Below are 12765 nucleotides of genomic sequence, written 5' to 3'. Positions count from 1 at the left end.
AGAAAATAAAGGAAAAGAGAATACTTCCCAACTCAATTTATGATACCATCATTATCTTGATATCAATTCCTGGCAAAACCATTATGAGAAAGAAAATTTCAGACCTACATCCTTCATTAATGTAGACTCAACCTTCTGGGTGTGTATCCAAAGGAAGTGAAATCAGGACCTCAACGAGAGATGTGCACTCTCATGTTTATTGTGGCATTACTCACAATCACCAAGGTATGGAAACAACTAAATGTCCTTCTGCAGGTGAATGGATTAAAAAAAATGTAATACACACATACAGTGGAATATTATTCAACCTTAACAAAGGATATCCTGACATTTCTGACAATATGGATGAAACTGGAGGACATTATATATATATATATATATATATATATATATATACAGTAAAATAAGCTCAACAAAGAAAGACAGTTATCGCATGATCTCAAGTATATGTGGAATCTAAAATAGTCAAACTCATACACTCAGAGTGTAGAATGGTGGTTGCTAGGGGCTAGGGGGTAGGGAAATGGAGAGATGTTAGTCAAAGGGTGCAAATTTTTGGTCATTCAGAATGAATAATTTCTGTAGATCTAACGTACAACATGACAAGTACTTTATACTTGGAATTTGCTAAGAGGGTAGATCTTAAATGTTGCCATCACACACACACATCCACAAAGAAAAGAAAAAGAAAACGGTAAGTATGCCGGGTGATGGATTTGTTAATTAGCTTTGTTGTAATAAGCATTTCACAGTGCACATGTATATATCAAATATGAAGTTACATACCCTAAATATATACAATTTTTTTCTCAATTGTAACTCAATAAAGCTGTTACAAAAATATTAGAAAATCAATCCAGTAATATACAAAAACGTAACACATGCTCAAGTTTGGTTTACCCTGTGAATGCAAGGTTGGTTTAACACTTCAAAAAATCAATTTAATTCACAATATTAACAGAGTAAAAAAGAAAAGCAATTGGGGCTGGCCCCGTGGCCAAGTGGTTAAGTTCGCGTGCTCTGCTGCAGGCAGCCCAGTGTTTCGTTGGTTTGAATCCTGGGTGCGGACATGGCACTGCTCATCAAACCATACTGAGGCAGCGTCCCACATGCCACAACTAGAAGGACCCACAACGAAGAATATACAACTACGTACCGGGGGGCTTTGGGGAGAAAAAAATAAAAAAAAAAAAGAAAAGCAATAGATCATCCAAATTGATGAAGAAAGACATTGGATAAAATTCCACACCTTACCGGACTAAAAAGAAAAAAAAAATCAGCAAATTAGAAATAGAAAGGAACTTCCTCAATCTGATAAATGGCATCTACCAGAAAGTGTCTGACTACTATCCTAAGTAATGTTGAAAGACTGAATGCTTTCCCCCTAAGACCAATAACAAGGCAGTATGTCTACTAGCTTCATCTTTCTTCAACATTATGTTGGGGGAAGATAAAAGGCACACAAATTGGAAAGTAAAAAGCTAAATAGTCTTTATTTGCATTACACACACCATATATAGAAAATCTAAAGGAATCTGCAAGAGCTACTAGAAGTGATAAGTGACTTTAGCAAGGTCATCTAATATAAGTAGCAATATTTTGATTAATAGTAATGATTAATATTGTCTTTATAAACTGGCAATGAAGATTTACAACTTAAAATAAAAAGAATATCATTTAAAATAGCATACAAAAATATGAAACTAACAAAATATGTGTAGTATTATGTACTGAAAATTCAAAGAAAAAACATTACTGAGACTAATTGAAGACATAAAAAATTGAAAGAACTAGAAATTCCAGAAATAATTCATATTTATGTTTTCCATTGATTTTTGACAAAAATACCAAATAGAAATACCAAGAAGGAATGGAAGTCTTTTCATGGTGCTGGAACATTTAAATACACGTAGGAGAAAAAACACACCTGACGTGTAAGGAAACCTCAATAAGTTACTGTTTTCTCATTTTTCATGCCAAGTGCAGTTGATATGATGTCACTTCAACTGATCCATTTCACTTGCATGGGAGCAGATAGGATGTGGCTAAGTGGAAACATCTTAAATTACAGCTGTTGTGGGTCAGTAGTGACAAAATAGAGATGGTTGTTTATGGTACGAATACTGGAAATGTCATTGTACTGCTTTTTTTTTTAATTTAGGAAGTAAACATATTGATCCATTTTTAATTCAGAATGCAAGCAAGAAAAAATTCTCTGTTTTAAAATGACTTTAACGTGCCCTCTCTCTATTGGAGTGAACAGAGAATGCTGAGTTCACCAGAGAGAAGATACTCACCAAGAAGAACAGAGGCAGGGGAGAGTCCTTGGGCCAGAGAGAGTTTGTGGAGACACACAGTCCTTTTACTTGGCGGTAAAGCAAACAAACAACACATGACAGCCCGTATTGAAACAAGACAAAGTCTTCTCCAGAAATAAGTATTCAACTCTTAAGGATTTGTTCTGAAAAAATGCGTAAGGAATGAATAGAACTTTTATTTGTAAGTAATATGCATGTGTGTATGTGCATACAGGTGTGTCAAGCCACTAGAGGGAAGAACAAAAGGCAGTATGAAAAAAAAAGGCACTCTGAGGGTCAACCTAAAAAGTAATAATGATTTCTTTATCTCTGCTATGACATCTAACACATCACTGTTTCTAACTTTTTCAACATGAATGATGTATACACTACAGCATCTGTGAGCGTCAGTTTCCTCATAAGTCAAAGAAATCCATTGGATTGAAGGGTCTGTTTAGTTGATTCCAGCTTTAACAGATCCTATAGCATCTCTAACATCTTCTTTGAGAAATGTCAACCCAATTTCTAAAGCACCTTGACAGTTAAAGAAATGCTATATCGGCCCGTTTTCACTCAAAAAAAAAAAATGTTTGCTTAGTATGGAAAAATGTTTACAGTCTGTGGGGTGATGATCAGGAGAGAGGAAATTTTATAACCTCCCTTGCAGAGCTCTTAATGGACGCCATAGCCACCTATTAAAAGTACTGTTTAAAAGACATCTGCCAGATGTTTCCCATGACGCCGGCTTTCCTGAGTAAAGAGTGACGTCATGTGAGCCAGATGCCAACCCCATCTAATTTGTTGAGACATAAATCAATCCCAATAAGGATATTAGATGAAGGAGGAAAGAGTGTTTTTATAGACTGTAGAGAAGTGATAGCTGAGGAAATAACTCGAAATGGACTGAGGATTATTGGTGGTCCTTGGAGACTTAGAAGTGAAATATGAGTTCCTTGAAACCTCTCTTTGGTCTTTAGTTTTCTTTAAAGTGTTCTATGATTCAGTGGAAATCCTACTCCTTTTTTTACCATGAATATTAATGACACTACTTTGGTTGGTATTAGTGCTTTTAGACCTGTATATAAAAGTCTGTTACTATTGTGCCTATAGGAATACTGAAGATCTCAGATGCAATTGAATTTGGTTCATCACTGACTGTTAATGACACTTGTTTATCAAAAAGGGCATTTGCTGGGGGCAGGCCTGGTGGCTTCAGCTGCCTAGGGTACACTGGTTCTGAACCTGGGTATGGACATATCTACCACTTATCAGGCCATGTTCTGGCAGGCGCCCCACAGGTAAAATAGAGGAAGATGGGCATGGATGGTAGCTCAGAGCCAATCTTCCTCAGGAAAAAAAAAAAAAGAGAATTGGCAGCAAATCTTAGCTCAGAACTAATCTTCCTCAAAAAAATAAAAAAAAGTGTTCACTGCTTTATGCTTCTGTATGTGTTTGTGTGTATCAATGAACCATCTTGGGAAGCAAAATGTCCTGTTTACAATGGATAACTAGGTAGGCTTAGAGTAGTTTCCTTCAGACCACATCAACAAGTTCTCCCACATTCTTTTGAGTTTTTCTTACACTAGCCTGGTTTCTTCTGCCTTTAAACCTAATCAGATCTCTTCTCTTTTGAAAAGTGTGGTGATAATATTTCATTAATAGAATTACCTAATAGAATTACTCTTCAGAATTTTATTCTCAGAAAAATCACACTGCCTATCCACTTCTATTTGCATTTTTGGTTGTAAAATCAGGTTAACAGACTATTTGTCATTAACCTCAAAGGACAAATAAGTTACAGAAGGCCATCTTAAATAGACATATACTGTGGGAAGGATATTCTCTTCCCTCTGTTTCTGTGATGGCCTTGGGATTGAATGTGTGTACACAAACCATAGCTTCCAAAGGGAGAATTGAAAATCTAAAGCATAGTCCAGAGGTCACCATTCCAACTGAGCTGCAGGCAAATATCAAACAGTCTAGGAATCTAGGTCAGGGGCAAGAATTGAAGCCACGTCTATCTCTATGTCAGGGCATAAGGTACAAAGAATCCAGTGTAGAAAATATGAGAGGTGGAGTCATAGATGAGAGGTAGAGTTCAAATCTGGCAATGAGAAAGAAAAAATAAGAATCAGGCCTGGAACAGTCACTTTGTCTAGGCACCAATGAGACGTGGTCTAACTCAATTCAAGAAAAGAGCTGCTGTTGGCAAGAGATTTACTTGAAGGAGTGGGCATCTAGCTTCTTGGATAAGCAGCATGCTGTCTCCCAAAGGTACTGCTGGTGGCTGACAATAGGTGTTTTACTGTGCTTGCTTTTAGAGTCACTACCGTCCCATCAAGAGGGTGTTTCCCTGACTCACAACTCAGCTGCCAACAGCTGTCTTAACCAACCATTTACAAAGTGAGCAGACACCACTACATAATTGCTACTTTATTGACTGCTCTAATCGTACTCCTATCTGCATGTGGTCCAACAGTTCACATGTCAGCAAGTTTTGAGGATGTCTCTAACCCAGAGATTTTTCTTAATGGCTATAGAAACAAATAAATACTGTACATGGAAATGGTTATAGAAAGAAAATTTCTATATATGGAAAACAAAATTTCACCATCTTCACTTTTACCAAAGAATTGCTGGGGATACAGATATCTTCACATTCCTCACAATTGCACCAACATGCCTTTAAGGTGTGCTTGAGATCCTTTTCTACCTCAGTTCTGTGCTTCCTCATTGCAGGAGAAGTTCAAAGGCATTTTCCCTTAGGTGAAATTCCTAGGCCCCTCATCACTCACACTGAAATGAAACAGGATGTCTTCCCTCGCTAGGAACTACAGAGATTTTAGTGAGATTCGTCTTTTGTTTTACCACCTCTTCTTCCAAAATCTAAAGTCTCGAAAATGTGGACATGGTGGAGAATAGAAGATGGATGGGGGTGGATAAGAACATGGGACTCCATGATCCTGCTTTGCCCATTCACCTCCTTTCCTTAGACCCTAGTTATTCATTCTAGCTCCCTATTCCTTTACGATAGGTCCTTTCTGTGGAGCTCTCAGACCTGTCCTACATATAGATTCCTATAACTGGCCCTCCCTTAAGCCAAGGAATGCCTGAATCCCAGAAAATGGATTTTTATGGCAAGGCATCAGTGAACACTATGATAAATAGAAGTATTGGTGTTCTCAGGTGTTGGGGTAGACACATGGATCTGAACACGCTTTAAGTCTTCAAAGGCTGAAGGACCAAGAGCTTTGCTTTCAAAATGTACTTAGAGTCTTTAAATTTCAGCCTCTTTATGTATAGAGTAAGCAGAAACAGGCTCACTTGGGGCTGTCTGGAACACAGGTGTTTTTTCTAAGCCCTGTTTCACTCTCCATAAACCAGGGAAGACTTTAAAAGCCCCGTCAACTCTGTCGTATTTTTTCCCTGAAAACCATTAAGAAACATCAAGCATGACCTTGTAAATTTCATGAAGACTTAATCTTTGTCTTTCTTTTGTTGAATTTTCGGTTTATCTATCTATCTATCTATCTGTCTGTCTGTCTATCTATCCATCTAACATCTATCTATCTTATACCTATATTCTGTTTGGGTTGGGAAACTCAAAAATGAATCCTAGTACTAGTAGTGTATCTTGAGACAAATAGAGCCACAAGGTATTGAACTTCTGCCATGCACATGTGGTTTTGATTCTCATAACTCTCTGAGATGAATATTACTATCCTTAATTTGCCATGAGAAACCAGAAGCTTAGAAAGGTTAAATAACTTGTCTAAGGTCACATAGCTATCAAGAGGCAGAGGTTAATTTTGAACCCAGGTTTGTCTCCGTAGCTGACACTCTTTCCATTACTCACACTGCCACTCACCTCTTTGAGACTCTCTTTTTCCTTTTCTTTGTGCCAATAGTGGTATGGAACAGCCGTGTAGTTTAATTACAAAATGTGGTACATTTGAGTCCTAAAATACTATTTTTAGTTGAATTAATCCCTTTGTTTATAGAGTTTCTCATTCCCTTTCAGCAGAAATCACTCCATCATTGTCTACAGGAAGCTAGTCCTCTGGAAGCTGTTAGTTTACTATGGGACAACAGAAAGGAATTCTTCTTCCCTGGAGCGCTCAGGGGATACTGAAGGCTGAGCAGACAAGAAGGTAGGATGCTGAAGGAAGGACTAAGGAGAAGAGAAGTTTGTGAACAAGACTGAAAAATATGGGTAAAACTACAAGGGAAACCAAAAGAACAAAATACTATAAAAACCAAGGAGGAAAAAACTTTCAGGGAGAATATGTTAAATCATGTCAAAGCACTATGTCACAGGTAATTATAATAGCTAAGCTTATATATAACTCTTTATGTGCCAATATCATTCTGGTTTACATATGTTATCATCACATTGTTCACAATAACGTTTCAGGATGGATACTACTGTTATATCCATTTTATAGAAGAGGGAGCTAAGGCATAGAAAGGGTGGCACCCAAAGTCACTGTATTAGTTTTCTATGCTGCGTAACAATATTACTACAAACTTAGCAGCTCAAACAAAACATATTTTTTGTATGTGTGAGGAAGATTCATCCTGAGGTAACATCTGTGTCAATCTTCCTCTATTTTCTGTATGTGGAATACCTCTACAGCATGGCTGACGAGTGGAGTATGTCCACACCCAGGATCTGAACCTGTGAACCCAGGGCTGCTGAAGAGGAATGTGCAGAATTTTAACCACTCAGCCCTGGGGCTGGCCCTGAAAACACATATTTATTATCTCACAGTTTTTGTGGATTAAGAGACCAGCCACAGTTTAGTTGGATCCTTTGCTTAGAGCTTCACAAAGCTGTAATCAAGGTTTTGGCTGGGCTGTGTTCTCACCTGGAGGCTCAAATGTGGAAGACACTGCTTCCGAGTTCACTCAGTTTTTGATGGTTGTTGGCTGGAGCTGTTTGCAGTTCCCAGAGGCCGCCCACAGTTCTTTGACACATAGGGATTCATCAACATGGCTATTTACTTCATCAAGCTTGCAAGAAGAATTTCTAGATTGAGTAGTCTGGTAAGACAGAGTCTTATATAATGTAATTTAATCATGCAAATGACAACGCATAATATTTACCATATTCTACTTGTTAAAAGCAAATCACAGACTCATCACACACCCAAAGGGAGGAAATTATACAAAGGCATGAATACTAGAAGGCAGGGATCATTGGGAGGGAAAGTCATTTAGGATCTGTCCATCACAGTCACCCAGCTATTTTGTGACATAATTTGACTCCTTTTAGGCCCTTTTCCATTTGATCTGGCAATATTGATGTCAACAGAAACTTGAGAGGGAGCAGTTTTATTGGAATAATGAGTGGAAGCCCAATTGCTAAGGCAATAGGCATGTTTCAGTCTTTCTTAAATCCCTCTTTCTTTTGTTCCTTCTTTTGTTTTGTTTTCTTTTTTTCATGTTCACTGCTCCTTATCTTCTCTCTTCTTTTCCTTCCTCTTCCTTTCCCTTTTCCTCTTCCTTATCCTCTCTCTTAAGCATTCAATTGCTGATATTATATTCAATCACAAATATAATTTACTTAAAGAAGGTTTATTTGCACCAGGTACTAAGTAAGGTGCTTATGATATAGTTATGAATTAGGAACATGTTTTCTGCCTCCCCAGAGGTTACCTTCTGCCCAAGACTCTAAGACAAACTTGCTATTTTGAAAGTTATTCAGATTGACCCTCAGCAAAGCTGTGAAGTGACCATGGTTCATCTCCCCTGTCACTGGCCCTTTCTATTCTGGATTCTTCCTGGGAGGAAGTGGAGTATAACAGGAAGTCCATGGGGACTGTGAAGTCGAGGTTACTTAGGTTTGAAACTAGCTAGTAACCAGAGAACATCCATAAACCTTGCTGATGAAAATCTTAACTTTTTGGAAAAAATCTTAACTTTTCAGAATGTATGGAGAATTCGAACAGGCAAAGCAATGTATATAATGCATTGTTTTTAGGGTCTGCTAGCCCCTAATAATATGTTCTAATTTATGAAATGATGGCTTTGGCCCTCACAAAGTACTTACAGAATGATCTGCAAAAGTTAAATATGCAATTTTTTCACCCATATACTTTCACCAAAAATGAACAAACAAAAGAAAAAGAACCTGATAAACCAGACGAACTTAATTTTCTATTTCTCTCTTTGGTCTTTTTGGTCATTTTATAAACAGAATCAATGAAGACCAGTAATGATTTTGATTTTGTTTGTTAAATTACTATATGAGAAAAATAATGAATACATGATTAAATGAATGAATGAATGAATAATAAAATGAATCAACAAAAGAGGGATGAATGTTAAATACATGAATGAATGAATTAACTACCTACCTACTAAGAAGAAACTAGTGTTGGGCAAAGATGACAAACTCATTTTTGAAAAGGCATAATTTTCTCCTGTAGTTTCCCACTCTGCTCTCTTCTGCTTAAACTATGCAGAGGAAGACATAAAGGAGTGGATGTAGGAGTCTTACTGAAACAACAATGGGGAGAGTCCCGGTGATGTTAGTGCTCACAATTTTCTTTGGTCTGGCAGAAACAATTGGAGCTGAAGAAGAAACTCCCTGGATTTCTGACAATCCTCAGCTAAGATAGCATTTGCTAAAGGAGAATGAAAGTTTGATCCAAAGCCGGAAGTTTACTAACTCGATAACCAGGGAAGGGGCAAGAGTGCTAGCATTTAGTGGGTGAGAGTCAAAAGAATACCTTGTAAATGAGGGCTACCACTTGTTGAGTTCTTACTACGAGCCAGAGACTCTACCTTCTTCAAACCCCAGAAGCACATCAGGCAGGAGCAGGGCCACTGTCCCTCACCTGAAGCTCCTGGGGCCTGTTGGTTGTTGAGATTCAGAGGTTGATGGCCCTAGAAAAATAGCAAAGTATATATACTGTAAACTACATAACATTTCAGCATAATCACATGAATATTTCTGCCTCTAACATTGTGAATATTGAAACTAAGTATGATAAATGGTGACTTAAATAGTTATGTGTCAATTCAGCAAAGATTTTGCTGCCAGAAGAGCCTTTGCTCCAAACTCATAAAAAATACCTTTCCGATTCCAGGACTTTCTGGATTTCAGAATTGTGCAAAAGGGATCGTGAACTTAAATTTGCATTGCCATCTCATAGACGAAGAAACTGAGACCCAGAGAGGTGAAATTATTCACCAGCATTCACGAAGCTGAGAAGCATGGCAGCTGTGATTTAAAAATGAGTGCAATGCTCATGCTCCTGGAGAGCTTGGGGGCCAGAAGAAGGAGAAGTTCAGGCCCCGCTGGTCCCAGGGTCTTTGAATGTGTCCTTTCCTTTCAATTTATAAGGGACTGAGGACACAGTGCCTCTCAGTGACCCAGGCTTTGCCCAATTTTTGATGATTCCCTTATATTAAAAGATTAAGAAATAGTAAGACTAGATTATGAAAAATAAACACACACACACATGCACATACACACACAGAGTGACCTCCATTTGTAGATAAAACTTTAAAAAACTAAATTTAACTTTTTGAGAATATGCACTGGTGACATGGTCCTCTCAGCCCCCATTGCCAATCCCAGCCCTCATGCAAATGGCTCCTAAGGCTGAGTGCTAATGGATCTCCACTTTCAAGAGGAATGTGTCAGTGTAACTCATTATATATTTACAGCCTCAGGATCAAGAGAATTGATGATTGGTTGAGAAAATGTTGTGTGAATTGTAAAACATAATATGCAAACACACAATCACCATTATTAATAAACAACTCTAAACTCTGCATCCACTATTTCAGCTACACGAGCCTCTTAATTAGAATTTTCTGCCTTTTTTTGGGCTATATGCTATGGTAGGCTGTATCTAGGAATATCTAATACTGTCAACTCAGCAATGGTCTTTACCCATATATTAGATTGCACAGAAAGCACTTGACACATGATTACATTAAATTTTTGATTAAACAAAAAGCAATGCCTATTCCCTTTAATACAGTGGCTGGTGCATATCACTTACAATCCCTCTCTTCTCTGCACTACAAATTCCCAGTCCGTTTTATATTCTTTGTTTCTAAAATGACGACCATAAATTCATGTACACTTACTTATCCCAATGAAAATCATAATTTTTGGCATGTAACCTACTGAAACACATTTATTCAACAAGCAATGAGCACCTTGTATGTCTTTGGCACTGTGACAAGCACTAAGAGTGCTACAGCTAACTAGACAATCTCCTGACATCATGGAGAGTTCAGTCTAGTGCAAGAAGCAGATAATGAGCAAGGGATTACTAAATAAGTTTTTAGTTTAAAACTGTGTAAGTGCTGTGAAAAAAATACAATGTTCTCTAACAATGTGTAAAAGGAGAGCAAAATGAAGGCTATATCAGGGAAGGATTTGATCTGAAACCTAACAAGAAGTGGGAGTTGTCCCTGTGAATGGGGTGAGGATAATCTCAGACAGAGGTAACAGCACCTTAAGATTCTAAAGTGGAGGGGAGTTTAGCATATTACAGAAACTGATAGAAGGCTGATGTGTTGGGAACATGCATAGTGAGTAAGGAGGTGAGTGTTATGAAGTGAGGCTGTATTGGGAGGCAGAGGCAGGATCCCACAAACCCTCTCAGGGCATATGATAGTGCACTGGCATGTCCCATGGAGACTGCGTCTAGCTCAGTTAAGACATGGCCCCCCTCCAAGGAGCTTACAGCCTAAGGAGAAAGCAGATGAGTAAAGAAATCAAACATTTCAACGTGAACAGTGTTTCCCAGGTGCCTTTTGGCACTGCTTCTCCTGCCTATTGATGCCTGATGCTTCCATCTAAGCTTCCAAATCTCTCCAGGATCCACCTATGGAAGCCCCTCTCAGGTCTCATAATCTCTCATATTCCAAAATAATCACTTTTATATTCTCTAGTCCAACATCCATTAAACTAAGCCAGAAAATGGTTTAAACCAATTCTTGATGAGGTGTAGAATGTGGAATAGTGTTTAGGAGGGAATCTTTCAGCATCACCCGGAGAGCTTTCTAAAATCCCTGGGAATTGAAATATGCTACCTTTCACAGGTAGACTAGAATTTGGTAAGGGTGGCCTAGGGGCAGAAGGTGGGGTTAAGTTAAAGGGAGTTAGTGATGCCCCTCATGAGTGAGATTTGGTGCTTATATGTTTCTCTGTAGAAATGCACCTATTTGAATTTAAATCACAACTCTGTACATACAAGTTGGTCGATCTTAGCAAAGTTACTTAACATATTTTGAACTTCGGTTTTGTAATCTGTAGAATTAAATTATCATTCAGCCTTCATATGTTGTTGCAAAGACTGAAATATGGATACAATGTACTGAAAATGCTCAATACAGTCCCAGCTATTGCCATTAATCCTTCCCAGGATGACTGGCTACCGTGGTGAGCCATCTGCAGATGGGATGCAGAAAAATTAACTAAGGTTATCCTATAATGTGGTATATATATACACTTCTCTTCTAGCACTTCTTACATTGTATAATAGCTATTTTCCATAGGTCTTTCTTCCATCCTAGGCTTAAAACTCACTGGAGACAGGGAATGAACAATTTTTTATCCACCTGTATATCCTGTTTAAAAGATGGAAACAAAATAAAAAAAAAAAAAAAGAATCAGGCCCACCATTGGAGAAACTTAAAACTTTTCAATGCAGGGAGCCTAAAAGTCTAGCTGGGGAAAGCAAGCTGAGAAAGGGGCAGTGCCCCTTGCAAAGAGCCTTGTGAGCAAGGCTGAGGTTTAAGGGCTTCATCTTGTTGAGATGGTGAGTCATTGAGGGTTTTATAAACTGTGTGGTCAAATTTAATTGTGAAAAGATGCCTCTGAATGCATTAGAGAAAAATGGATGTGGCAGCTGAGTCCAGTGAGGTGACTGTGGCAATGATCCAGAGGAGAGATGACGAGAACTAAACCAGGGAAGTGACAGAAAAGGTGTAGAACAGAGGAGCATCCTCTGTTCGGGATGTTCAGGAGCATCAGAGGAGCATCCAGGAGGATTTTGAGACTTCAATTGCTCAACTGATTTTTATTGGTTGTTTTCTGTGTACTAGGCATACTAGGAAGACTAGGTGGGACTAATCCCCAGCCCTGCTCTGGGGAAGCTTAATTATTTTAGAAAGAGTGAAAAACGTTGTTAGATGCTTTCTAATCTATGCAATGAGAAGAAATGCACTTTATTCGCAAGGGTTCTGGGAAAATCGAATGAAGTACTATCTATGATAGCACTCTTTAAATATAAATTACTATTTGTCTATAGGTATGCTTAGAAGAAATAGTAGTGCAAACAACAATTTACATTTGTTAAATCATTTGCCCCTCACAATAGCCCTATGAGGTAGGTTTTAGCGTTAGCTCCACTTTACAGGTGAAGAAACCAAAGTATTGTTATTGAATTGCACCAACTAGCCTGTCTAATTACCATGAAAAGTCATCCTATCTCTTACA

General features: G+C 38.2%; 1 long non-coding RNA gene across 36 annotated transcripts in view; it reads right to left on the bottom strand.

The window, feature by feature from the left end:
* Window positions 1–12765, bottom strand: part of LOC123284789 (uncharacterized) — a 471184-nt gene that overhangs the window by 219966 nt on the left and 238453 nt on the right. For 23 of the 36 annotated variants that reach the window (XR_011502348.1, XR_011502333.1, XR_011502323.1 and 20 more), the window contains 2 exons: window positions 9032–9188; window positions 7166–7310 (listed from right to left, as the gene is read on the bottom strand). The exons of 4 other annotated variants lie outside the window; for them this stretch is intronic. This is a non-coding gene — a long non-coding RNA (uncharacterized lncRNA). Of the gene's footprint in view, window positions 1–1350; window positions 2462–7165; window positions 7311–9031; window positions 9189–12765 lie in introns of those variants that run through there. 9 more of the 36 variants (XR_011502342.1, XR_011502336.1, XR_011502340.1 and 6 more) reach the window with 4 other exon arrangements.

Source organism: Equus asinus, chromosome 3 (genome assembly GCF_041296235.1).
Source record: "Equus asinus isolate D_3611 breed Donkey chromosome 3, EquAss-T2T_v2, whole genome shotgun sequence".
NCBI classification, from domain to species: Eukaryota; Metazoa; Chordata; class Mammalia; order Perissodactyla; family Equidae; genus Equus; species Equus asinus.
Note: the sequence above shows the minus strand (reverse complement) of the source record. Positions and strands in the feature narration are given on the sequence as shown.